This window comes from Macaca nemestrina, chromosome 3 (genome assembly GCF_043159975.1).
Source record: "Macaca nemestrina isolate mMacNem1 chromosome 3, mMacNem.hap1, whole genome shotgun sequence".
Classification (NCBI taxonomy): domain Eukaryota; kingdom Metazoa; phylum Chordata; class Mammalia; order Primates; family Cercopithecidae; genus Macaca; species Macaca nemestrina.
In genome coordinates this window covers 143,992,784-144,020,712 of record NC_092127.1, presented here as the reverse complement: position 1 = coordinate 144,020,712, position 27,929 = coordinate 143,992,784, and the positions used below count along the sequence as shown (strand labels likewise).

General features: G+C 39.1%; 1 protein-coding gene across 1 annotated transcript in view; it reads left to right on the top strand.

Annotated features, from left to right (window-relative positions):
• The first annotated feature begins 318 nt into the window (after positions 1-318).
• LOC105463319 (protein kinase cGMP-dependent 2) overlaps positions 319-27,929 on the top strand; it is a 155,777-nt gene continuing 128,166 nt past the window's right edge. The window contains exon 1 of the mRNA XM_011710351.3: positions 319-367. The gene's annotated coding sequence lies outside the window, so the exon portion shown is untranslated. The remainder of the gene's footprint in view (positions 368-27,929) is intronic.

Below are 27,929 nucleotides of genomic sequence, written 5' to 3'. Positions count from 1 at the left end.
AGTACTTGCTTTTATATTTTCTGTATCTCAGCAGCCTTGAAAAGGGACTGTGACAGATACAGGAGACTAAGACGCAAATATCTGAGCCTGCAGGCAAAGCTTGTGTCATGGCCATGGTTTCCTACATTAAATCCCATCCATGAGTGGGTAATATCTGTTCTCTCTCATTCCAGTTCCTTTCAGAGGGATATAATTTTGTCACATGGACACTGTCCACTAAACCCACCAGAACAGACAGTGAGTTGTATGATTGTGTACATGGGCAAGGGACTTGGGAGGAATTTGAGGCTGTGGTACACGGTGACCCCAAATGGGGAGAGATTTCCTGGAAACTGAACTTCAGCCGAAACCCAGAAGTTTAAAAAAGGTAAGAAAGTAAATGTCAGTTTATACTACTGGAATAAGTTATTGACGGTGGATTAGGGTGAAAAAAATTATAGTAATTATCTCCATATCCCTATCAACTATGTTTGTTTAATAACTTAATAATATCACTATTAGTCTTTAGAACAGTTTATCAATGTTTATATTTGAGTGTGCATGGAAATAGAATATTTTAAAAAGTGAAAACATAAAATATAAACCATGTGGTTGTCTGCCTAGTTAGTTTATTTTCCTGCCTACCTTTTTTGGGTTCACTAATCTCAATGGGAACTCTGTAAACTTGTCACGTGATTACTGACTTGAGAACTGCAAATGAAAGATATTTGCAAAAGATGAGGCATATCATCACGTTTCTTTCTCCTTTTATCTACTTTAAAACTGGATACTTGCTCTTTTTTTTTTGCTTCAGTTTGGCCACTGTAACCTATGATAGGTGCATGTATGATTCCTTTCCTACATATCCTCAAATATTTCTTTTTCCTGAGAACATGCAGAAGGTAGGAAAACAAGAAAAACGATTATGGAAGTCTTAATTCAGAAGATCTGGATTCAAGTTCTAACTATGACTTATCAACTTTGTGATTTTGGATAAATTTTCTACCTTTCTCTGCAACCTAAGAGTAATGACACCTGTCTCAAAAGTTATTTTATGGATTAAATGATATGATGGATGTGAAACACTGAGGTAGTTGTAACAAACCACACAGGTCTAAGACATTATCAAGGTTGGGCATGGTGGCTCACATCTACAATCCCAGCCCTTTGGGAGGCTGAAACTAGAAGATGGCTTGAGACCAGCAGTTTGAAACCAGCCTGCGTGGCAAAGTGAGACCCCATTTCAAAATAAATAAATAAATAAAGATGATATTATCCATATAAGATTTAGGATTGGTAAACTCAAAAGACACTAAACAAATAATTTCCTATTCTGGGATTAAAATAATATGATAGGATTAAAATAATAATGATATGATGAATATATTAATAAATAATTGATCAAGAATCTCTAGATACTCTTCAAGGAATGATTTTATTAATCTTAACTATAATTCTGTGAGGTAGTTACTATTCTTCTATTTTACAGATATGAAAAACAGTAAGCTGGGCAGCCCTGTTTATAGTTCTAGTAGGAACAAATGACTTGATGGTCTGCAATTTTAACCACTATTCTATACTTGTTCTCTGCTACTAACAGATAATTATATAACACAGATTATGCTCCCATGAACTCTGTGATATATCTTGGGAACGTCAAAGACAATATAATGATACTACCATTAGTTCTGATGACTAATGTTTGTGACAGAGGTTTATAACATTTTTGAGATTTAGCACATAAGATAATAAGAGGAAGCATGTTTTAAGTGCTTACTATAAGCCAGACAGAAATAACATTTACATATTGCACATTTAATCATTCTGGCCCAGCAAGATAAGCTGTTCTTTAAAACCACACTCATTTTACAGATCATTTTACAGATGAGGAAACTATTGCACAAAGAGGCTAATTTGCTCAGAGTTATACAGTCAGTAAGAGAAAGAACAGGGACTTGACATGTCCAGCCTGGCTCTAGAGGCCCATGTTCTTTTTGTTACCTTTTATTTTTACTTGTCACATAGTAATTGTACATATTTATGGGAGACAGAGTGATATTTCAATACATGTATACAATGTGTGATGATCAAATCAGGGTAATTAGTATATCTATCATCTCAAACATTAATCCTTCTTTGTGTTGGGAACATTCAAAATTCTCTCTTCCAGCTTTTTGAAAATATACAAGAAATTGTTGTCGTCTATATTCACCCAACAGTGGTATAGAACTCTAGAATTTATTGCTGCTCTCTAGCTGTAATTTTGTATCCATTAATCAAGCTCTCCCTATCCTGCCCTCCTCCTCTCCACCTCCAAAAGCCCATGTTTTAAACTACTACACTAAGTCCCTGATCATCTGTGAATATGAAGACATATCCATAGAGTGCCTGATTCATTTTATTTGATCCTAAATAACAGACTGTAATGTTGATGTCAGTCTTTTCAGTCATCAGTTACATATGCAGAAAACATATATATTCATTATGTCCGCATTCATGAGATGCTGTTTCACACATTTACATTATTTCCCTAAGCTTCTTGTATATGGGGAAAATAAATCATTTAGAAAATGTGACTAAGATTAATAAATCCTATTGCCTTGTCTTTTCTCTTTGATTCTGCTTCTCAGGAAGACATATGATTAGAGGACAATAAGTATAGTCTTTATAATCCTGGCTCTAGCCTACTAGCCAGAGAGGAGTGTGACCTCACACAGGATACTTAATGTCTCCAAGTCTTAGTTTTTTTTTTTGTTGTTGTTCATAAAATAGAGATAGCATACTTAAAGGATTTTTGTGAAGAATAGAGAGACCATTATGTCAAGTGTCTCCTTACAGTATAAACCTAATAAATATTGATTCCTACCTTTTTTTGCTTCTACCAGAATTCACTTGTTGTCTAAGCACTTTAACATTCTGCTTTTAAAACTCTTAAAACCACCAATTCATCTGAATTTCTCAGACTATCTGATATCTAGAAAAGTTTTTAAGGACATTCAAAAAATTAGTGATTTTCATATACCTAGCAATACAGTCACAGGGGATATTGATGCCCTAAAGGGTAGCCTCATGATAAAATCTATCTGAAGAATATTCTAGCCATCTCAATGGCTGATTACTTTAGCTGATATGAGTTACATTTATCATGAAAACCATTAAAATAATTTGTTTGGAATAATATTCTATGTCCTGGCCCTTACAGTCATAGTGATCACAAGTTCAGAGGCTATTTTTCAAATAGAGAAGCAGGGAATGTTAAGGAACAATTCTGGCTGCTGTAACTGGCTGTATATTTAATTTGGTTTTGTTTGTTAGGAACTGATATTCCTGAACAGAGAAAGATTATAAAAAATTTGTTGAATAAGGAAGAATACTTCCCAAACAGGAGAGCCTCCTGGACACATTAAGAAGGGATTCTAAAGGTTATTTTCACAAGAATATAGACATCAATGTGTCTTCAATTTTAAAAGTTTTTTGGGGAAAATTTTCTAATATGGTCTGACACACAGACTCTCTGCTCAAGAGAGACTGTAATAAAAAGTACTTCCTTGTTGGATCTGGCAAAATCAAAGAAATTAGATTATGAAAGGGACCCCTGAGGAAGCTAGAGCATCTCCAGAGAGAAGAGAAAAAACAAAGAAAAATTGGAGAATGCTTTTCGACATTCAAAGATTAAAAAATGATTTAAAAAGAAAGAAAACTACAGTGATCTTATTGCATCACCAGAGAGGAAAGAAAGAAAAAGCCCCCCAGCTAAAGAAGTGATGATTATATGCCAAACCAACTTTGTCCAGCTACAGACTACTAAAATAAAATGTCAAAGCACAAAAGGCTTTCTGGACAACCTCATACGGAGGTTAAGGCTGTTATCTGAAGGGGGCAATTTGCAAACATAGAAGAAATTATCCATGAATCAACCTATTTCTATAAACAAGATAGACTTTACATATTAACAAACTGACTTAGAGCCAAGCCAAAGCATCAGGCTTCCTGAAAACATAGGAAATGGCAGAAACCCAGTTAAAGCCAATGCAAAAAGGAAAGCAGTGTGAAAATCAAGCAGTGGAAAGTCCTGTCCAATCCCCAGACAACCACAAGGGGAAAATGTTGACACTTGGAAGCAAGACAGTAACAGGCCCTTAGTACAGTGAGAAACTGTGGTGGTGGTGGTGGTGGTGGATGGTATGGGTACAGTGACATTTTTGAGAGTAGAATTGTCCATGATTTTTGGTCGATTGTTCCCAATAAACTAAATTTTTACAAAAATGTCTTTAAAAGAAAAATGTAACTACATAAACCATTAGCTTACATCTAAATATTGCTCTGGGGTATGAGTAGTCATCCTTTAAAAGCAGAGAACATCTTAATTCACAGCATTTTAAATAGTTACTAAATTCTTCATGAAGTTGGGTGATGACATAGTTTGAAAATTTGTCCCCTCCAAATATCATGTTACAATGTGATCCCCGGTGTTGAAGGTGGGCCTAGTGGGAGGTATTTGGTTCACAGAGGGTGGATCCCTTGTAAATGGGTTGGTGCCATCCTTGTGGTTATGAGTTCTTGCTCTATTGGTTCACACAGTAGCTGGTTGTTTAAAAGAGTGTTACACTTCCTCACCTCTCTCTTGCTCCCTCTCTTGCCATGTGGCATGCCTACGCCTTCTTTGCCTTCCATCATGATTGAAAGCTTCCTGAGATCTCACCAGAAGCAAATGCTGGTGCCATGCTTTCTGTATTACCTGCAGAACAATGAGCCAAATACACCTCTTTTCTCTATAATTTACCCAGTCTCAGGTTTTCCTTTACAGCAATACATAACGGACTAACATAGGTAATAAGATGTGTAATATGCAGCACAGGATTTTGAATGAGACTAATCCAGTTAGAATTGGAATTGTGAATTATCAGTTTCCCAATAAGGGAACCATAAGGCCACTTAAATAGGTAGGATTTTGCAATGCATCTTTTGGTCACAAGTCTAACTGTGTTTAAGTATATAGGCAAAATTGAAAAGGGAAAATATAGAACTTGAAGTAAAGGTGAATTAACTAGAAAAACTTCCTGCCAGGTGAAGAAATTGCCCATCAAAGCAATGGTTGGCTGGGAGATTCATAAGAGCTTTGAGATTGCCAAAAATATTTGGGTACTATTTGGAATACTAAGTTGAATTTGATGACCAAACACATTGCACACTTTCTGTCAAAAAGTAGAATTGCTCCTCTCAATATTTACTCAGTTGAGGAAATACTTCTGACATGCATGAAATTTAACTTCACAGGACTAAGTTTATTTTGGTGAAAATATTGGTATTTAGAGATGCAGCGTTATACATAAAAATAAATAAACCGTGGTTTCTATCTGAGTGAGGGTGCTGTGAGGTGCACTTGATTTGATTTTTTTTTAGAAAATAGGTCATGTTAAACTTGGAGAAGAACATACTTTGACGAACATATTTTTGGCAGAGGTGTTGAGTGAAATATATTAACTTTAGGTTTAAGGTGATAGGGTGATCAGTGCTATTGGACTTCCCAAGGGACAACCTGAAAGAAGAAATGAAATATTTATGTGAAATTACAGCTAGCTCCTTGGAGTGCGAGAGAGACTATATTGTCGGGGAATGTTGATCTCAGCATTTCCCATGTAACCAGCACAGCTCTGGCAACTCAGTAATATCCAGAAAGTCTTACAGTTTTAAAACCAAATAAAAAATATACCAAAATTCAATTAAATGTAGCTGTAATCAGTTAACCTTTGCTGTGTAACAAGCTACCTTAAAACTTAGCAACTTAAAAAACAGTCATTTACTGGGCTTTCTTCATGGGCTGCTCTTTTGGGCTAGGCTCAGCTGGGCAGTTCTCATCTTGCTGGTCTTTGCTAGTGTTATGGGCTGAATCACATCTCTTCCCCTTCAAAAATATATATGTGCTGGAGTCCTAATCCCCAGTATCTCAGATTGATACTGTGGTATTTGAGATAGGGTCTCTACAGAAGAAAGTAAGTGAAAATAAAGTCATTAGGGTGAACCCTAATCCAATATGACTAATGTTCTTCTAAAAAGAGGAAATTTGAGCACTGACTTGTGCAGAGGAAGATAATGTGAATATATGGGGAAAATGCCATTTGAACCTGAAGACAGGTGTCTACAAGCCCAGGAGAGAGAACTGGAACAGATGCTTATTTCATAGCCCTCAAAAACAAACAAGAAAACCCAAAAAGACACACAAAACACAATACTGCCTAATCTTGATTTCAGACTTCTAACTTCCAGAACTGTGAGAAAGTGAGTTTATGTTGGTTGAACTCCCCAGTGTGTGGTGTTACAGGCTTTGTTACAGCAGCCCTCTCAAACAAATACAACGGGGCTCTCTCATGCATCTGCAGGCGCTGGTGGGTTGGCCAGCCTGGCTGATTGTGATGGCATCAGCTGGGATATCTGAAAGAACTGGGGCCTCTCTCCATGTAGTCTCTAATCCTTCAGCAGGCTAGCCAACCTCATTCATATTGCATTTTTAAATTTCTTTTTTTTTAAATTATACTTTAAGTTCTGGGTTACATGTGGAGAACGTGCAGGTTTGTTACATAGCTATAGAAGTGCCATGGTGGTTTGCTGCACCCATCAACCCGTCACCTACATTAGATATTTCTCCTAATGTTATGCCTCCCCTAGTCCCCACCCCCCACAAGCCCCAGTGTATGATGTTCCTCTCCGTGTGTCCATGTGTTCTCATTGTTCACCTCCCACTTATGAGTGAGAACATGTGGTGTTTGGTTTTCTGTCCTTGTGATAGTTTGCTGAGAATGATGGTTTCCAGCTTCATCCATGTCCCTGCAAAGGACATGAACTCATCCTTTTTTTGATGGCTGCATTGTATTCCATGGTATATATGTGCCACGTTTTCTTAATCCAGTCTATCATTGGTGGACATTTGGGTTGGTTCCAAGTTTTTGCTATTGTGAATAGTGATGCAATAAACATACGTGTGCATGTGTCTTTATAGTAGAATGATTTATAATCCTTTGGGTATATGCCCAAAGGATATAAGGATATAAGGATTGCTGGGTTAAGTGGTATTTATGATTCCAGATCCTTGAGGAATCACCACACTGTCTTCCACAATGGTTGAACCAATTTACACTCCCACCAACAGTGTAAAAGCATTCGTAATTTTCCACAACTTCTCCAGCATCTGTTGTTTCTTGACTTTTTAATGATCGCCAGTCTAATTGGCATGAGATGGTATCTCATTGTGGTTTTGATTTGCATTTCTGTAATGACCAGTGATGATGAGCATTTTTTCATATGTCTGTTGGCTGTATAAACGTCTTTATTTGAGAAGTGTCTGTTCATATGCTTTGCCCACTTTTTGATGGGATTGTTTGCTTTTTTTCTTGTAAATTTGTTTAAGTTCTTTGTAGATTCTGGATATTGGCCCTTTGTCAGATGGATGGATTGCAAAAATTTTCTTCCATTCAGTAGGTTGCCTGTTCACTCTGATTATAGTTTCTTTTGCTGTGATTATAGTTTCTTTTGCTGTGAAGAAGCTCTTTAGTTTAATTAGATCCCATTTGTCAATTTTGGCTTTTGTTGCCATTGCTTTTGGTGTTTTAGACATGAAGTCTTTGCCCATGCCTGTGTCCTGAATGGTATTGCCTTGGTTTTCTTCTAGGATTTTTATGGTTTTAGGTCTAACATTTAAGTCTTTGATCCATCTTGAGTTGATTTTTGTATAAGGTGTATGGAAGGGGTCCAGTTTCAGTTTTCTGCATATTGTTAGCCAGTTTTCCCAACACCATTTATTAAATAAGGAATCTTTTCCCCATTGCTTGTGTGTGTCAGGTTTGTCAAAGATCAGATGATGGTAGATGTGTGGTGTTATTTCTGAGGCCTCCGTTCTCTTCCATTGGTCTATATATCTGTTTGGTACCAGTACCATGCTGTTTTGGTTACTGTAGCCTTGTAGTAAAGTTTGAAGTCAGGTAGCGTGATGCCTCCAGCTTTGTTCTTCTTGTCCAGAATTGTCTTGGCTATGCAGGCTCTTTTTGGTTCCATATGAAGTTTAAAGTCCTTTTTTTCCAATTCTGTAAAGAAAGTCTGTGGTAGCTTGATGGGAATAGTATTGAATCTATAAATTACTTTGGGCAGTAAGGCCATTTTCATGATATTGATCCTTCCTATCCATGAGCATGGAATGTTTTTCCATTAGTTTGTGTCCTCTCTTATTTCCTTGAGCAGTGGTTTGTAGTTCTCCTTGAATAGGTCCTTCACATCCCTTGTAAGTTGTATTCCTAAGTATTTTATTCTCTTAGTAGCAATTGTGAATGGGAGTTCACTCATGATTTGGCTCTCTGTCTGTTATTCATATATAGGAATGCTTGTGATTTTTGCACATTGATTTTGTATCCTGAGACTTTGCTGAAGTTGCTTATCAGCTTAAGGAGATTTTGAACTGAGACAATGGGGTTTTCTAAATATACAATCATGTCATCTGCAAACAGAAAGAATTTGACTTCCTCTCTTCCTATTTTAATACCCTTTATTACTTTCTCTTGCCTGATTGCCCTGGCCAGAACTTCCAATACTATGTTGAATAGGAGCGCTGAGAGAGGGCATCCTTCTCTTGTGCCTTTTTTCAAAGGGAATGCTTCCAGATGTTGCCCATTCAGTATGATATTGGCTGTGAGTTTGTCAGAAATGGCTCTTATTTTGAGATACACTCCATCGATAACTAGTTTATTGAGAGTTTTTAGCATGAAAGTCTGTTGAATTTTATCGAAGGCCTTTTCTGCATCTATTGAGATAATAATTTGTTTTTTGTCACTGGTTCTGTTTATGTGATGGATTATGTTTATTGATTTGCATATGTTGAACCAGCCTTGCATCCCAGGGATGAAGCCGACTTGATCATGGCGGATAAGCTTTTTGATGTGCTGCTGGATTCGGTTTGGCATTTCCAAATATCTAAGAAAGTAAGAGCAAAAGGTGTAAGGCCTCTTAAGTTTTGGAACTGGTACAACATCACTCTTGCCATAATTCGTTGATCAAAGCAAGTCCCAGGGCCCGTACAGCAATGGCTGGGAAAATAGACTCCACCTCTTGTTGGAAGACACAGGGTGTTGTGGAGATTTTTGCCATTTACCACAACGGCCATTTAACATTATAGCACTGAACCTTTTTCGGAGATCAGAAATATGGGACTACATTATGCTCCAATATCAATTCTGGAAACCTCTTAAAGGGAACCTTCTGTCAAAATTATACTGAGGCTAAGCTGGGCGTGGGGATGTATTCCTGTAGTTCCAGCTACTCTGGAGGCTGAGGAGGGAGGAAGATCCCTCAAGCCCAAGTGTTCGAGGCCAGTTCAGACAACATAGTGAGACCCCCCCTTCTTTCTCAAAAAAAAAAAAAAAAAAAAAAAATATATATATATATATATATATATATATATATATATATATATACACACACACATACTGAGGCCAGTATCTAAGTTACACAGACCAGGTTGTTGAATATCATAGGTGATTTTAAGTGTATTCCATTTCCATAAACAACTAGTATTTCAAGCAGATACTAACATAAAAGGACTGAATCATTATATTTAAAAAAAAGGAAGAATCTGTACTTGACAGGCTTATTAGATACAAGTTTTATGGACAGAATTAAGGGCATAGTAAATTATAATAATTATTTATTTAGTGGTAAGTCATTATTTACTGTAACTATTATTATAATTTACTATGCCTTTAATTGTTTCTGTCCATAAATTATTTACATTATTTATTCTATCCATTAATTTATTTATAAATTAAACAAAAGCGTAGTAAATTTATTATTATAAAAATAGTAAATTATTACTTGTTGAAACTGCCTTTCCCAAGTTCAGATCATTAAAAGCAGAGTTCACCTACTTTGTTTGAACACAAAAGACTGTCTAGAATCACCAATATTACCTTTTAAAGTATCTCCCTTTGGTTGATAATAATTTAATTCACTTATTGAATAAATATTATGGTGAGGGACTTATTACTTGCAAGGTCCTAGTAAGATAGCAGTGAATAAAATGGACCTGATCTCTATTCTCATAGAACTTTAGCAAAGAAAATATTAAGTCAATAAGAGCACACATAAAAATATAATTAAAATTGTAAAAAGTTCTGACTATTACATAAAGTATGCAATAAAAATCTCATTAATTCAATAAGCACATATTGAATAGCTTATTATGAGGTAGTTAATGTGCTAGGCACTGGGAATGCCAAGGTATTGAATGAGTCAGACCCATCCCTTTATTTTAGGATGAGAGACAGATGAAAAACCAATTAGTTAACTAATTAAAAATAAACAAACACTTATCATTATTATAACTCGTGATAAGTGCTAAGAGAAAACAAACAAGAAAAGGACAAAGTGGGGTTATCTTTAGAGGCTGTGATCGGATGAGAACCTGCAGAGAAGGTGATATCTAAGCTGAAATCTACAGATGAAGGGTAGGCAGTTCCCAGGCAGAAGAGACAGGAAATGCAAAGCCTGGAGAGGTGAATGATTTTGATATGATGCAGCAGGAATCTTAACTGAAGACCACTGATCACCATGGTTGGAGGGTAGTGAGCCAGGTGGGGCAGGAGCCAGATCACATTTGGATTTTATTCAAAAGAAGATTTTTTTTTTTTTTTTTTTTTTTTTAGACAGAGTCTTGCTCTGTTGCCAGGCTGGAGTGCAGTGGCAATCTCGTCTCACTGCAACCTCTACCTCCTGGGTGCAAGCGATTCTCCTGCCTCAGACTCCCAAGTAGCTGGGACTACAGGCCTGCGCCACCACGCCCAGCTAATTTTTGTATTTTTAGTAGAGAGGGGCTTTCACCATGTTGGCCAGGATGGTCTGGATCTCCTGACCTCGTGATCCATCCGCCTCAGCCTCCCAAAGTGCTGAGATTATAGGCGTGAGCCACTGCGTCCGGCCAACTGAAGGATTTTAAGCAGAAATTGACATGATCCATTATAAGAACAATGTGCTGCTGTGTAGAGACTAGACTGAGAAAATTAGGAATAGGAGTAGAGAGACCACTTTAAAAGTTGCTGCAGTAGTTGATGTAAAGAAGGACGGTGGCCTAGCCTAGGGCCGTGGGATGGAGGAATAGACAGACTAGTGCAGGCTTATAAGGCTTATAGTAAGGCATGATGTGGAATAGAAAGGTAAGGGAAGGCCTCTCTAAATAAATTTTATTTAAGGCGAGAATAGTTAATGGAGGGATAAGATAGAAGCCTTCATTCGCATTGTTACAGTAGGACTGAATTAAGATGGAAAGAAGCCTGAAGTTCTGGAAAGATGTTTCTCTTCCTTTTCCCCAGAAACATACACATCCTTAGGTAATTCAAAATTAAAACTGTGCTAAACCACAAAGTAGGTGTAAGCAGGTTCCACAAGATTCAGATTTTTCCCACCACAACCATGTTCATGCTTTCACTTTTAAAATGTCACATATCAAATTATCTCAAGATAGTTTTGTTATGAAATCCTCACATCTGCTGATTCTGTTTAAATGTGGCGTTTTACAAAGTCCCTGAAAAGGGAAAGTGTTTGAAGTCTTTGAAGCTGAAAGCAACATGGGAGTGCTGGGAAGGGAAGAGCGTGGTCCCTTTAAATGATATGGGAGTGGGGACAGGGAAGTGCTGGCTAGAGAAAGGCATGTGGTCCCAGGCTAGGGCTCTACCCACACAGACCTAGGTGAGGACAGGCACTTCTGCCTTAGCTCCCAAATGTTGCATTTTCCAAGACCACCCTGGCCCGCCACGCCCCCAATTCTGGGCCTATAAAAATCCGAGACCCGAGCAAGGCAGAGACAGAAGCTGCTGGACAGCAAGAGGAACACATCGGCGGAAGAAGACAAGTGGCTGAACATCTAGAGGATGTTGAGGGAAGCACGTCGGTGGAACAGGAGCACACCAACAGATGCCAGCACGCTGGCAGGCCATTGACCCGCAGAACAAGGCAGAGTTTGGCCAGGGTAGTCTGAGGAGAGCCGGGCGACTGAGCCACCTGACTCCAAGGGAAAGCCATCTCCCTTCTGGATCCCCCATCTGCTGAGAGCTACTTCTACTCAGTAAAACCTTGCACTCAATCTCCACACCCATGTGTGATACAGTTCTTCTGGTACACTAAGGCAAGAAAGTCTGGGATACAGAAAGTCCTCTGTCCTTGTGATAAGGAAGGGGATTTAATTGAGCGAACACAAGCCTCCCACAGACGGCTAAACCAAAAGATCACACTGTAACACATGCCCGTGGGTTCTTCAGGAGCTGTAAAGATTCATCCCTAGACACTGCTGTGGGGTCAGAGCCCCACAGCCTGCCCCTCTGTGTGCTTCCCTAGATGTGTGAGCAGCGGGGAACTGAAGAAGCAAGACACGCCCCCCATCGCATGCCCTGTGAGGGGGACAAGGGAACTTTTCCCATTTCAAAAGTAGTCTGCATCGCAGACATAGGCATAGGCAGACTATACAGGGATCTGCAAATTAGATAGGGCACTGGACCTTAAGAACAAAGAAGGAGGTGTGATAGAATGTTCAAGAGCAAGAGAGATCAGGGAAGTTCTGGGAGGACATGGCTGCAGTAACTCAGGAGGGAAAAGAGTGTGCTTTTCTAACACAGGTGTTAGTGGCTGTGGAGGAAAGTTCCCCTTAGAAGCCAGGTCAGAGGTTTCTGGAGGTCAGTTCTCAGCAGAAAATGAAGAGCTTACCTACTCTAGTTTTTAGAAAACATATTTATTTGTATACCATGTCCCCATTTTGACTGGAGAAAAGCAGAGTCGAGAGTTACTTTAATTGGTATAAAGAAAACATCAAAGGCAATGTATTAGTCTACTGATTTCTTCCTCGAAAAAACTAAAAAATGTCATTTTGTATTTGGAAATGAACTCTCACTTTGTTCTATTTTGATCATATGGTTTGCTTTAAAGAATATACTGTAGCTACTCTGGTGTGTATGTCTTACAGTGGCTTTTAATATTCTGACCTTACCTATTATCATTCAGTTTTGACTGTACCTATGTATTTTTTTCTTTTAATATTTTCACTTTCCTTGACTTTCCTATTAGGCTAAATTCATTTTTGATGTTTGAATTATCTAATTTTTAGTCGACAGGTTATATGAACTTGAGACAAGTAACACATTCATCTTCATATCTTGAGCAAAAACATAGTGCATGAAACAAAATAGCTGCTCAGTTTGCTGCAGAATGGAATTTAGACAATCCCTGCCCTCAAGGAGCTTGCAGATGACTTAGGGAATCAGCTATATTAAAAATGACGCACAGTGTCCTAAGTGTAACGGGAATTATGTCAATACAGAATTAAGAGAGAAAATTAGAGGGTTAATTGTGAACAGCAGCATCAGGGAGAGCATTAAAGCAGAGGTTATTCCAGAGGAGAAGGTAGGAAAGGACAACTCAGGTGGAGGAAACACCATGCAATGAAGAAGTAGGGACCACAATCCTTAAATGTACTGGAGTGTACTGGGAAAGTAGTGCTATAGAAGCAGAATAAGCTTAGAAATAAGCAGATGCAAAAACATATAGGGTTTGCAGGCCAGGTTATGCAGTTTGAACTTTTCCTGACAGGCAGTCAGGCAGGGGAAGTGAAAGGTCTTGGTGTGGAAGCAATATGATCAGACTTGCCTTCTGCAAAAAGCACTTTGGCTGCAATGTTGAAATGAGGACAAGTGCAGTGGCAGATTGACTTGGTAAGGTGCTATGGCAATAGAGCAGGGTAGAGAAGACTATGACCTGAAGTAAAGCAGGGGCAATGGAAATGGAGAGATGGGGTAGGTTTAAGAGATTCATAAGATGAAATGGACAAGATTTGATGATTAGATATGAGGGTTCAATAATAGGGTAGCCTTGAGGAAGTTTCCAGTTTTATAGCTTTAGAGATAAGTAAATGGTGGCACTACCACCAGGGTAGAAAATATAGGACTTGTAGGGGAGTGGAGAAAGTTGAGAGCAGAAAGGGAAAATGAGCCCTTTGGGACATTTTGAGTATGGAATGACTGCAGGCCTTTTGATTAGAGAACACTGCAGTGCAGTGTCCTTGTATGACTTCCCCAGGCAAAGGTAGTTTTTCATAAATGTTTTAAATAAAACTCATGCCTTTGTGATCCCTGTTTAACATCTTGTATATTATTATTCTCTCTGTCCCATAGAAAATCTGCATCTTGTCCTGTGCCTTCTGTCCCAGTCATCCCAGGTAATGACACATGCCATCCACTTACCCAAGCCCATCAATTCGGAGTCAATATCAATTCCTCTGCCTTTCTTAAAAGTCATATCTGATAGGTCACTCAGAATGTTCTCTAACCATTCTCCTTCCCTTCTCTTTATGGTCATTGTTTGAACCAACATACCCGCCCACTGCTATACACACACATATCTTAGCCCTCTCCAACTAATTTATTTCTCCATGACCTTGTAGAGTTTTCCTAATTGCTATTTCTACCTGTAATCTTTTCCCTGAACTATGTGTTATTCACACTATTGCTGGAACAATTTTTCTATAACATGCTTGATCACATTGTTTTGGTACTTAGAAAATCAATTGCTCCTCAATACCTAAATGGTCATGAACAAAAACCTTGGTTTTACATCATGTGTACAAAACCTATTTTTTTGACGCAGCAAATTACTCCTCATTTCAATAATGATAACTCTATTGACTTTAAATATTCCAAGGCACTCTGATGGGTTGGTTTTATGACTCTGTATCATTTCAGGTAGGTTTTGGACAGATGAAAAGAGCTCATCTATCTGAATCCCACCACCACCACCATCACCACACACACTGTTAGATTCAGTTCCACAATTAATTAAGGATTGCTAAGGATTGATTTGTTTTCTCCTAAAAGGTGTGTTGGAGTCCTAATTGTCAGTGCTTGTGAATGTGACCTTATTTAGAAATGGATCTTTGCAGATGTAATCCAGATGGGTGGGACCTAATCTAACATGGCTGGTAACCCTATGAAAAGGGGAAATTTGGACATTGTCACATATAGAATGCCATGTAATGACAATGGCAGAGACTGAAGTGCTATAGCTACAAGCAAAGGAATGCCAAGGATTGACAGCCACAACCAGAAGCTAGGAAGAGGCAAAAGGATTCTTCCCTACAGGTTTTAGAGGAAGCGGGGAACTGCTGACATCTTGATTTCAGACTTCTGGCTTCCAGAACTGTGAGACAGTATATTTCTATTTTTTAAAGCAAAAGTACTTTGTTATAGCAGCCCTCGGAAACTAATACAGATACCATATTCCACGGGATGCAAAATAACCACATAACCTATCTTTCCTCAGTCTCCAAACTTTCTAGTGGGGGGCAGCTGCTTGCAGCACTGTCACTACATGGCAATGATGCCTCGAATTTAGAAAAAGTGCCACCATTGTACTTCTGTGTGAAGCTTACATCACCATTCCTGAAGAATGTATAATCTGTGGGATTCTGTTCAACAGAATGTATACAAATGTACTTTTCTAATTCTTGATTCAAATTCAATGTTGGCAAAACCAACCATGGAGAGAAACTACAGTGAGTGCTCAGGTGTCTCCAAATCATATTGGTGCCTCTAGCTCACTGGAAAGCCCATTTCCATGCAGACTCACTTTTGGATAAAAGTGGTACAGTGTTACCTAGAGTAACAGTCTGTATTCACAATGCTAATAAGATACTACCTGAGACTGGGTAATTTATAAAGGAAAGAGGTTTAATTGACTCACAGTTCTGCATGGATGGGGGTGGGGTCACTCAGGAAACTTACAATAATGGAGGAAGATGAAGAAGCCAGCACCTTCTTCACAAAGTGGCAGGAGAGAGAACAAACATAGGGGAAACTGCCACTTTTAAAAACATCAGATCTCATGAGAATTCCCTCACTATCAGGAGAACACCCCCATGATCCAGTGACTTCCCACCAGGTCCCTTGCTCAACACCTGGGGATTACAATTGCGGATGAGACTTGGGTGGGTACACAGAGCCAAACCATATCATTCTGCCCCAGGCCTCTCCTAAATCTCATGTCCTTTACACATGTCAAAACCAATCATGCCTTCCCAACCATCCCCCAAAGTCTTAACTCATTTCAGCATTAGCTCATGAGTCCAAGTTCAAAGTCTCATCTGAAGCAAGTAAGTCCCTTCCACCTATGAGCCTGTTAAATCAAAAGCAAGTTACTTACTTCCAAGATACAATGGGGTACAGGCATTGGGTAAATGTTCCCGTTCTAAATGGGAGAAATTGGCAAAAACTAAGTGGCCCCATCCAAGTCTTGAACTGAACTGAGCAGTTATTAAACCTTAATTCTCCAAAATCTCCTTTGACTCCATGTCTCACATCTAGGGTATGCTGATGCAAGGGGTGGGCTCCCATGACCTTGGGCAGCTCCACCATTGTGGCTCTGTGGGGTACAGATCCTGTGACTGCTTTTACAAGCTGGCATTGGATGCCTGCAGCTTCTTTGGGTGCATGGCACAAGATGTCAGTGGGCCTACCTTTCTGAGGTCTGGAGGATGGTGGCCCTCTTCTTACAGCTCCATTAGGCAATGCCCCAATGGGGACTTTGTGTGGAGTTCCAACCCCACATTTCCCTTCCACACCACCCTAGCAGAGGTTCTCCATGAGGGCTCTGCCCCTGCAGCAGACTTCTGCCTGGGCATCCAGGCATTTCCATACATGCTCTGAAATCTAGGCGGAGGTTCCTAAATCTCATCTCTTCTCTTCTGTGTACCCTTAGGGACAAGATCATGTGGATGCTGCCAAGGCTTGGGGCTTGCATTCTCTGAAGCAATGACCCAAACTGTATTTTGGCCCCTTTTAGCCATTGCTGAAGCTGGCATGGTGGGGACACAAAGTACCAAGTCCTGAAGCTGCACAGAGCAGTGCAGCCCTGGGTCCAGCTCATGTAGCCATTTTTCTCTCCCAGGTCTCTGGGCCTGTGATGGGAAGGGCTACCATGAGGGTCTCTGACATGCACGGGAGACATTTTCCCAATTGTCTTGGCTATTAACATTCAGCTCCTCATTACTTATGCAAATTTCTGCAGCCAGCTTGAATTCCTCCTCTGAAAATGGATTTTTCTTTTCTACCACATGGTCAGGCTGCAAAATTTCCAAACTTTCATGCTCTGCTTCCCTTTTAAACATAGCTTTCAATTTCAAACCATCTCTTTGTGAATGCATATAACTGAATACTTTCAGAATAAGGCACGTCACATCTTGAATGCTTTGTTGCTTATAAATTTCTTCCACCAATACCCTAAATCATCTCTCTCAAGTTCAAAGTTCCACAGATCTCTAGGGCAGGGACAAAATGCCATTAGTCTCTTTGCTAAAGCATAGCATGAGTGACCTTTACTCTAGTTTCTGATAAGTTCCTCATCTCCATCTGAGACCACCTCAGCTGGACTTCACTGTCCATATCACTATCAGAATTTTGGTTACAACCATTCAACAAGTCTCTAGGACGTTCCAAACTTTCCCATATCTTCCTTTCTTCTTCTGAGCTCTCCAAACTATTCCAACCTCTGCCTGTTACCCAGTTCTAAAGACATATCCACATTTTCTGGTTATGATTTTAGCAGTGCCCCACCCCCAGTACCAATTCTCTTTATTAGTCAATTTTCACACTGCTATGAAGATACTACCTGAGACTGGGTAATTTATAAAGGAAAGAGGTTTAATTGATTCATAGTCCCTCATGGCTGGGTAGGCCCCAGGAGCCTTACAATCATGGCTGGAGGGGAAGGAGAAGCCAGCACCTTCTTCACAAGGCAGCAGGAGAGAGAGTACAGGGGAAACTGCCACTTTTAAAACCATCAGATCTCATAGGAACTCCCTCATTATCAGAAGAACAACACGGGGGAATGGCACCGACGATCCAGTCACCTCCTACCAGTTCCCTCCCTCAACACATGGGGTTTACAATTCGAGATGAGATTTGGGTGGGGACACAGAGCCAAACCATATCACCTAGTTTTAAATGCAGAAACTCAGTCCTCTTTGTCTTTTTCCCGCAGCATGGTGATATACCCTATTAAAGTCTTTCTATCCTGGTTGCTTTTTTCTCTGTAGGTGTTTCAGAGTGTGACATTTAAACAAAAGAAAGGAAATTCTGATTTTACCTCAATAAGGATTTTGTGATATTTTACTATATACACTTTATCAAGTTTACTTTATTTCATTTGTTTCCTGGATATGCTATACTCTTTCAAGTCTCTACTAGGTTAAGTTACTCATGAAATATTTCTTTTCTTGCATTTGCTTTAGTAATGGCACATAATAGGTGCCTAATAAATATGTGTTGAAAGGATTAGTGTACGCTGAATAAATGCATGCATGGATTATAGAATGAAAATAGCATTTTGTATTACATTGTGAACTTCTGGGAGATCTTGCCTTTTTCAATTTCTACTCCAAAGTGTTGAATAAAAGTCTACTGGTTGAATGAATAATTTGGTTAGTGAATGAATACTTAAATGAAGGATTACAGCAGACTAGAAGCCCTGCATGTGGGAGTTTTCCTTTTGTCTTTTACAAGGGTTGGGAGCAAGTGATAAAAAATCATACAAGGGCCCAAAAGTTTGTCTCATCTCTGTTAACTGCAGATTGAATGTAGCTAATCTAATTATAAGATCAAGGAAATGAAAATATTAAAATCTAGGAACAATTTTATTGTATCATTTATTTATTCATTCATTCACTTTCTCACACTTATGAATTGAGAAAGCATCTCACAGCTGAGTAATGACTCCACTTTTTTTATTTTTTTTAATTATTGGAAGTCTGATCTGGGGGAAGCTAATTGGGCCGTTGGCTGAATCTCAGAGACAGCCAGCATAGTAACTGCCTTTGGGACCATCCATGACATATGAAATACTACGTGACTCATAAATTAGAGTCGTGGTTCACAAAATGTGGTCCAGGGACACATGGGAGTGCCCAAAACATTTTCAGAGAGTCGCAGTTCAGAGTAATTATTATGATAGTACCAAGACCTTATTCGCCTTTTTGGTTTTCATTAAGTAGAGTTTCCCAGACACTACAGATGTAACCACAGATTGAATGCACACATCAGTGTGCAAATCCAGCTCTCATCTATTAACCCAAATATTAAAGAAATTTGGAAAAAATGTGAAACAATGCTTCTCTTCACTATTTTTTATAGTAAAGATATAAAAAGTGTGTGTACTTTATCTTTATAGTAAAGATATAAAAAATAACTGGGGAAACAGTTATTTTTATAAAATGATGTCATTTGTGCTAATATGTAATGGTTTTATAATAGTTATTTTAGAATGAATAAATGTTTATAAAAATTTCTCAGTTTTAATTTAGAAAATGATAAATATTGATAGATATAACCCACATAAACAAAAGTATGTTGAGGTCCTCAATAATTTTATGACTATAAAACTCTTCTGAGACCAAAAATGTGAGAACCACTAAATTAGATAAATATGGACTCTTGAGAAGTTTCAAAACACACTGTCCTTTCAGAAAGTATCACCTAGAGAATGTTTCTTTCTTGCTGGTGTGTAGGTTGGGCATAAATGCAGGAGATGAATCATTTACATAGTTTAGGATGTCCACCTTTTTCTCTGCTTTATTGCTCTTAACCTACTCCCTGTATAAGAGTAACTGTACTGTTATCCTGGGAATCTGCAACTAGAATTGAATGTATACTTATTTATTTTCAAGACAGGGGAGACCTTCACTCTGTCACCCCGGCTGGAGTGCAGTGGCACAATCACAGCTCACTGCAGTCTCGACCTTCTGGGCTCAAGTGATCCTCCCACCTCAGCCTCCTGAGTAGCTGGGACTACAGGTGCATGCCACCATGCCTGGCTAATTTTAAATTTTTCTGTAGAGACAGGTTCTCACTATGTTGCTTAGGCTGGTCTCAAACTCCTAGGCTCAAGCAATTCTCCCATCTAAGCTTCCCAAAGTGCTGGGATTATAAGTGTGAGGCACCATGCCCAGCCTACAATTGAATATTTAATCTCTGGCCTGAGGCCAAACTCTAGTGTCCATTCTTCCTAACGCAAATCCCTCAGTGTTTTTCTCCCAGTACCATGAAGCCTCAGCTCCTTCACAGAATCGTTCAAGGGCAAGTCATAATCAGCTACTGGAAGGTGTGCTAATTATGTAGTTTCTGAAATGTTCTCTCAATAAAGTAGCCATTCACTAATGGGGAAAAATAAAATAGCCCTTAATCACAGCAATAGAATTTTTAATAAGAATTCATAATTTGAAAAATTGATCCACAAACATTTTCACTTTTATTAAATTGCCAAAAAAATTAAGATATTTACCTCTGGTCTTGTAGCTAAGTAGCCTAGCACATGCCTACATCCATTTAAGAAATGTTTATTGACTACCCATGATGTATTAGGTACACTTTGAGAATATATGTAAATACCCAGCCTAGAAGCTGGTGTGTAGCCTGTGACTGGCCTCTGATAAATAGTCATTGAACCTTGCCATTTATAAAATGAAATAACTAAAGACCCTAGACAAACTATGCATAAAATTTTTATTATACTTCATTAACATGGGAGCCTGTTTTAAATAATCACACTGGACAACTAAATTGGTAGTTTATTGCCAATTAGGGCCTCTTAAGGGAAGTGAGATATGTAAATTGAGAAGTCAATAACAAATAGAAGAGAGCCTCATGTAGCTCAGGCTAATCTGTAGTTATTCCCATTGGCAAGATCATAACTTGGAAATAAATAGTGGCATGTGACAATGTGCTAAGATAGAAGACTATGTAGTTGTGTCAGAGGCTTCCTCATGCAACATGCTGGCTAAATACAGGTCCAGAGATGATTTATTATTTGCTGTCTTTGAGCAGTTGGTTCTGCTTGGAGCTCATTTAGTGGTACACTGTTTATACAAACCAAACAAAATCCAAAAAACAATTTGACCCAATGAAGAACTGAAACTAAACAGTATTCTCAATTACTTTTATTTCAGGGAAATATTATTGCCAACTGATTAAATGAAACCTTTGGTGTCTGGAGGACTTTCTGGGAGGAAGGATCAGTTATAGACAATCTGGGTTTGGGAAATGTGACGCTATCTCCAACGAGGTCCTAATAGATTTAGCTCCTCTTGAATGGTTATGTGAAAAGATAAATATAACATAGTTCAAGTCAGGTTTCTGCTATTTAAATGCCAGGATGGGAAGATAATAACCTATATCTTCATGGTATAATACTTGAATCTAAAAAAAGCCTAGTGAAAACAATAACACCTAAGTTATTTTCATTTATCTTCCATTACTTTGAAGGTAAAGGTGTCACTGTTGCTAATACAAATTGGTATATAATAACAATGTGAACAACAAATATCACAAACCAAGGAGCAAAAATTAGCCACTAGTAAAAAGCAGCTTATGCTACCCTAGTTGTTGCTAGCTAGGCATGGATTTTTTAAAAACAATTATAGATAGATTTGCCATTTATAGACCTGTTGCTATGTGCTATTTCTATGTGTGGGGACACACGGCATCTGCATGCCAAAATGGCTAACCCATCTCTGGTTACTCTATGTGAGGTTCTGCTGTCAGATGGAACTATTTCCCAGCATATCAGAGCTATATTGCATTCTGGCTAGAAGTTATACTTGAGTAGGCTTTTAACATCATTCTTTTATTCATTGATCTTCACTAAGTGATTACCATGAAGAAGACATTGTCTTGGCTGCACCGGAGATTACAGTTTAATTCTAAAAAGGCACATGAACATATAATTATAAAACTGCTTGATAAAAGCGGTGATACCACCAAAGGCACCGCCAGGTTCTAGCATTGGAGAAATAGTGTGTACACACACACACACACATATATAATTACACACACACTGGAATTGCTAGTTGGCATAATTCTGTTTTGTAGATAATTAAACATTTTATCATTTCAATTTTGTAATGTTCTTTTTTGTAGCATGGAAGCCCCATGCAATCCTACAGGTTCTTGATAACCTATCACCCTAAGCACTGTGGCTATATGTCTGCTAGATTAAGAGACTTGCAGCAGGCGAATAACAAAGGCAGCTTTGAGTTCTAAAAGATCACTTTGACAGCAGTGTTGGAGTGGGCATAGGAGTGGCTACAGGGAGATGGTGAAGAGACTCTCCTGGCATCCCAGCAAGAAATGCTGCTGATGTTGATTTTGAAGAGACACCTAGGAATATTAGAGATATATTTGGGGCAGAATTGCCAGGACTTTGTGATGGATTCTTTATGGAGGGTGAGGAAGAGAAGGAGACAAAGACAACTTTTCTAAATTTAAAATTAAAAAATCTAATTGGAGGATGGCTTATTTGTATGATACCGGAGGAAGAATTAGTTCTTAGGGAAAAGATGTTCCTTTACTTTTGGACATGTTGATATTGAGGGGGTAAGCATTTAATTCTAGGGTGGAAATAATGAAAAGGCAGTCAAATAATCTGTTCTTGATCACAGAAGTCAGAAATGGAAATGCAGATTTGGGAATCATGAATATAGATGGTAATTAAAACAAGGATGTTTCTAGGCTTCTCTTTCTTTAGAACAACTGAAAAAGGGTACTACTTTGAAGAGGATGGCTCCCACAGAGAGGAAAGACAACCTTGCTCAACACTGCAAGGATTCTTAATGTTTATGGCTCAAGGCAAAGTCATTTGCAAGGGAGCCTGAGAAGGAGCAGTCAGTGAAGGAAGAGAAACTGGAGATTATGCAGTCACTGCAACTACTTCTATGAGAAGAAGCGACGTAACTGGACTCAATGCCACTGAGTGGCCAAATAAGACAGATATTTCTCATGAAACTAGAAAGATGGAGGACATTAGTCACCTTAGGGAAAGTGTTTTTGGTAGGATGGTGGGAAGCCAAATCACTGAGTCTAGTAGACAAAATAATATTTCCCCTAAGATGCCCAGGTTCTAATCCTCAGAACCTATGAAGATATGACCTTGCACGGCAGAGAACTCTGCAGATATGATTAAGGACCTTGAAATGGGGAGATCATACTGGATTATCTGGGTGTGTCCAATGTTATCACAGCAGTCCTTAGGTGTGAAAGAGGGAGGCAAGACAGACAGAGTCAAAGAGCTTCGAAGATGCTAAGCTGTTGGCTTTGAAGATGGAGGAAGGGGCCACAACCTAGGGAAAGTGGATGGCATCTAGAAGTTGGAAAAAGCAAGACAATGGATTCTTCTCTAGAGCCCCCAGAAGGAAAACAGCCCTGACACAATTGACACTTTTTTTTTTTTTTTTGAAACAGAGTCTCACTCTGTCATCCAGGCTGGAGTGCAGTGGTGCGATTTGGGCTCACTGTAACCTCCACCTCCTGGGTTCAAGCAATTCTCTCATCTCAGCCTCTGAATAGCTGGGATTGCAGGTGCATACCACCATGCCTGGCTCATTGTTGTATTTTTAGTAGAGACGGGGTTTCAACATGTTGAACAGGCTGGTCTCAAACTTCTGACCTCAAGTGATCCACCCGCCTTGGCCACCTAAAGTGCTGGGATTACAGGTGTTAGCCGCCACTCCCGGCCTCTGATACCATGTTGATTTTAGCGCAGTGAGACCCATTTCAGAGTTCTGACTTTATGAACTGTAAGAACATAAATTTGTGTTGCTTTGAGACACTAAATTTGTGATAATTTGTTATAGCAGCATTAGGAAACGGATATACCATTTCCGTTTGGAATGGAATGAAAGAGGAAATGAAGACAGTGAGTGTGGATGTTGGGAAATTTGTGAAGGAGCGGTATATTACAAGATATAATGAAGAAGCTCTTGCTTAATGTGGGAGAAAATTAAGAAACCAAAGTTCTTTAAGAACAGACAGGTGATCAAGAGCACAGGTAGAAGCACCGAATTTAGACAGAGTAATGGACGCATCATCCTAAGGGAAAATGAGGGAGAAAAGGGTGTATCTTGGTGCAGACAGGCTTCTAGATTTTATGTAGGGACACTGAGGTAGTTCTTATTGATGAGTTGTACTTAATCTCTTTGTGCCTCAGTTTCCTTATTTAATAAATGGCTAAAATAATAGTATCTCATAGGGTCTTCCTGAGGATTAACTGCATTAATGCATTTCAAGTGCAGTGCTCACATACATTGTAAGGGCTCAACACATATTATTGTTATTGTATGAGTTGGCTAGGGCTGCTGTAACAAAGTTTCATAGACCAAGTGTTTTAATGACAAATTTATTGTCTCACAGTTCTAGAGGCTAGATGTCCACAATCAAAGTGTTGACAGCATTGGTTCCTTCCAAGGGCTGTGAGGAAAGAATTTGTTCCAAACCTTTCTCAGCTTGTAGATGGTTGTCTTCATGTTATCCTTCCCATATGACTGTCTCCGTGTCCAAATTTCTCCTTTTTAATAAAGGCACCAATCATATCAGATTAATGCCGCTCTAATGTCCTCATCTTAATTAATTAAATCTGTAATAATCCTATATCCAAATAAGGTCACATTCTGAGGTACAGGGAGTTGTGATTTTGACATATGAATTTTAGGAGGGACACAATTCAATCCATAACAATTATTTGCTTTGAAGAGTCAGTGAGGCCAACGACCATGAGTAAGAATGGTTAGATGAAGGTTTGAAGAAAGAGGAAAAGATTTACCACATTCATTGTAGTAGAGAGAAATATAGGCGACCAGGTAAATTCAGGAAGATTACCAGGGAGTATTCAGTGCCCAGAGGAGATTGATATCAAGAATTCAGAGTGGTGTAAAACCCAAAATCCTTACCATTGCCTACAGGGCCCTATGTAATTGGGCCTCGCTGTACCCTCTCTGAACTACCCTGATCATGCTCCTCCATGTTCTCAGGTTCCAGCCACAATAGCTTTCTTTCTACCCCTGAAACTTACCAAGTTCTTCTGGCCTTGATGTAGTTTGGCTGTGTCCCCATGCAAATCTCATCTTGAATTATAATCCCAGTAATCCCTACATGTCTAGGGAGAGACTTGGTTGGAGGTGATAGGATCATAAGGGCGGTTTCCTCCATGCTGACAGTGAGTGAGTTCTCAAGAGATCTGATGATTTTATAAGGGGCTCTTCCCACTTTGCTCCTCCCAATCTCTCTCCTGCTGCCATGTGAAAAGGTCCAAGTTTGCTTCCCCTTCACCTTCTGACATGATTATAAGTTTCCTGAGGCCTCCCTAGCCATATGGAACTGTGAGTCAATTAAAACTCTTATTTATAAATTACCCAGTCTCAAGGAAGTTCTCTATAGCAGTGTGAGAACTGACTAATACAGGCCTGTTGGCCATTGCACTTGCTTTTCCCTCTGCCTGACATATTCCTTCCTAGATCGTCTTGTGGTAGGCTTTGTTTCATCATTTGGGCTTCACGCAAATGCTCCCCCTTAAAAGAGGTCTTCTGAATACCACTTCTCAGAAGTAGCTCTCCATTTTCTTTTTTTGTTTTTCCTTTTCTCTCCTGTTATTTCTTTTATTAAAATACTGTACTCCCTAACATTCTACTGTGTTTTTTGTATCTTTTTAATGTGTTTATGCAAAATGAATAATGTATTTTGTGTATATTATCTTTAATTTATGCAAAGAATATTGTGTTTTTTTTATATATATATACATATCTCATTGTACTTCTGCTTTCTACAAGATACTGTTATTTTTAAGGTATATAATTTTGTTTGTGAACATCTAACTTGTTTCTAAGTATTGTTTAATATTCTATGGCATATAGCCTTAGGAACTTACATACTTACCCTCCAAGGGATGCATAACCAGGTGCCCTCTAGCCTCTAATCATAACAATAAAAAAGAAGTTGCAATAAACATCCTAGTACATGTTCCCTTATGGACTCATATGGGAATTCTCTAGGATATATGGTATACTCAGAAGTGGAATCGCCAATGGGCTGTACATATTCTTAATTTGAGTAAATCCTGCCAGATGGTTCTTTAGAATGGCTTTCCCACCAGTCTCCTACTGGTGACCCAGAATTTAAGTTTATGAGAACAGAACCTATCTCTACCTTGTTTCACTAGTTCTTATTGTTTAAGTACAAGAAGAAGAAGTGGAATTCCTTCCTAATGGGGGCTTCTCCTGGCTATTGTAAGACATAAGGCTGGGGCAAGGTACCAGTAGTATGAGATAATGCTTTCCATACCAAACTGTGTAAGGAGTATAGTAAAGACAGTGAGGAACTAAATAGAGGATCAAGGAACTAGAAGGAACTAGAAGTCACTATAGGGCCAGAAACACATGAAGAGAACGTAATAGAGCAATTAAGCTTGAAGGATAGAAAGTTGTTGTCATAGAGTATAATGTCTTATTTTAGTTTGGTTTCTCTAGAAAATAGAACCTAAGGTAAAGCTCGAATGTGATATTCTATTTAGAATATTATCCTAGGGAAGCAAGAATGAGCAGAAAAACAGAAATAAAAGAGAGAAGGAGAAAAAGCAGATTTGAAGTTGTGCATTACTGATTTGTCTACAGCTTCTCTAGAAAACAAAGCTGGTTGCTGAGTCATGCCAGAGTAGCCAGAAATATAGAACCATTGCATCTTTGAACAGCTCCTGGGTGGGCAGAAAGGGTGAACAATTTATTTGTTGTCTTCTTCCTGGCTCCTGTCTCTCAGTGGTCAAAGTCGGCTCCACAGGGCTTTAATTCCACTTATTTCTGGGTTGTGTTTTGGGCCCCTCCAGGCAGCAGTGAGGGAATCCAGAAATCCAGAGCTTCTGTGGGTTCAGTCAGGTCAGCCCAGGGGCCTGGAGCTGCTGATGTTCCCTCTACAGTGGGTATTATGAAGGTCATGCTGGTCTGGCCCTGGATCCAAGGGAGGCGGAAGTCAGTGACAGCATTAGCCTGGGCTTTACAACCATGGGGACAACACCAGCCATTGCTTGGGCCATTCTGACTGAGAAGCAAGGCAAATGGCTGAAGCCATGGAGGCAGGCAGAGCTGTGCAGATCTGGGGTGCATATGCACTAGCAGAATTGATGATTTTAGAGGGATTTCCAGGTGTGACTATGGGAGTGATGGTTGAAGCTGAGACAGAGCTATTAGATATGGGAAGACTAAGGAGTTGAGAGGTGAAAGTGTCGGATGGGTAGTCCAGGTTGACTCTGAAATAGCACAGGGTGGTGGGATGCTAAATACTGTGAACCTAGTGCATGGTTAGTGTACACTGGCTATATTATTTGATGACTACCTATACCTAGAAAAAAATCACTATTTAGGAAAGTTAATGCACCCTGGGCTGAAACTTATTATGTATAGATAAAACCAGAAAACCAAATTTATTTATATTTTGTACTTTTAAAGTAAAATTTACTATTACCTGATTGCCAATTAGACAGACTATTAATTTCTAATTTATACCATTATTCTAAACAATTGTCTATTCCAGAAGGAAAATCAAGAACATGTTCTAAATTCTTTCTCTAGAACTTCAGAAACATAAGCAAAATTCTTCTGGATAACAAATCATGACTTTCTATCAACTGTAGGATTGGACCTGCTGTGTGTGGTACTGGGATATATACAGCAAAGATAATCAAATGTGAACCATGCCCTGCAGGTATTTACAGTTCTGTAGGAGAGATAAATATAGTTAGGCACCAATAATACAAAGTAGAAAGTGATAAATACCACAAGAAGGGTTGAGACAAAGTACAGTGCTGGCAAGTTCGGGAAAAGGGGTGGACACCTAGAAATAATCAGTGTAGCTATGAGAGGAGAGAGAGAGAGGGAGAGAGAGAGAGAGAGAGAGAGAGAGAGAGAGAGAGAGAGAGAGGGAGAGGAAAGGGCTAAAGCCAGAATCCTGGGAAAATATGGACTGGGTGGAAGTGGGAATAGACGAGCGGGGACATTCAGAGAGAGCATGGGCAAGAGACTGTTCAATTCTGTTCTAGATTGGGATCACATGAAGGCTCGGCTGCTG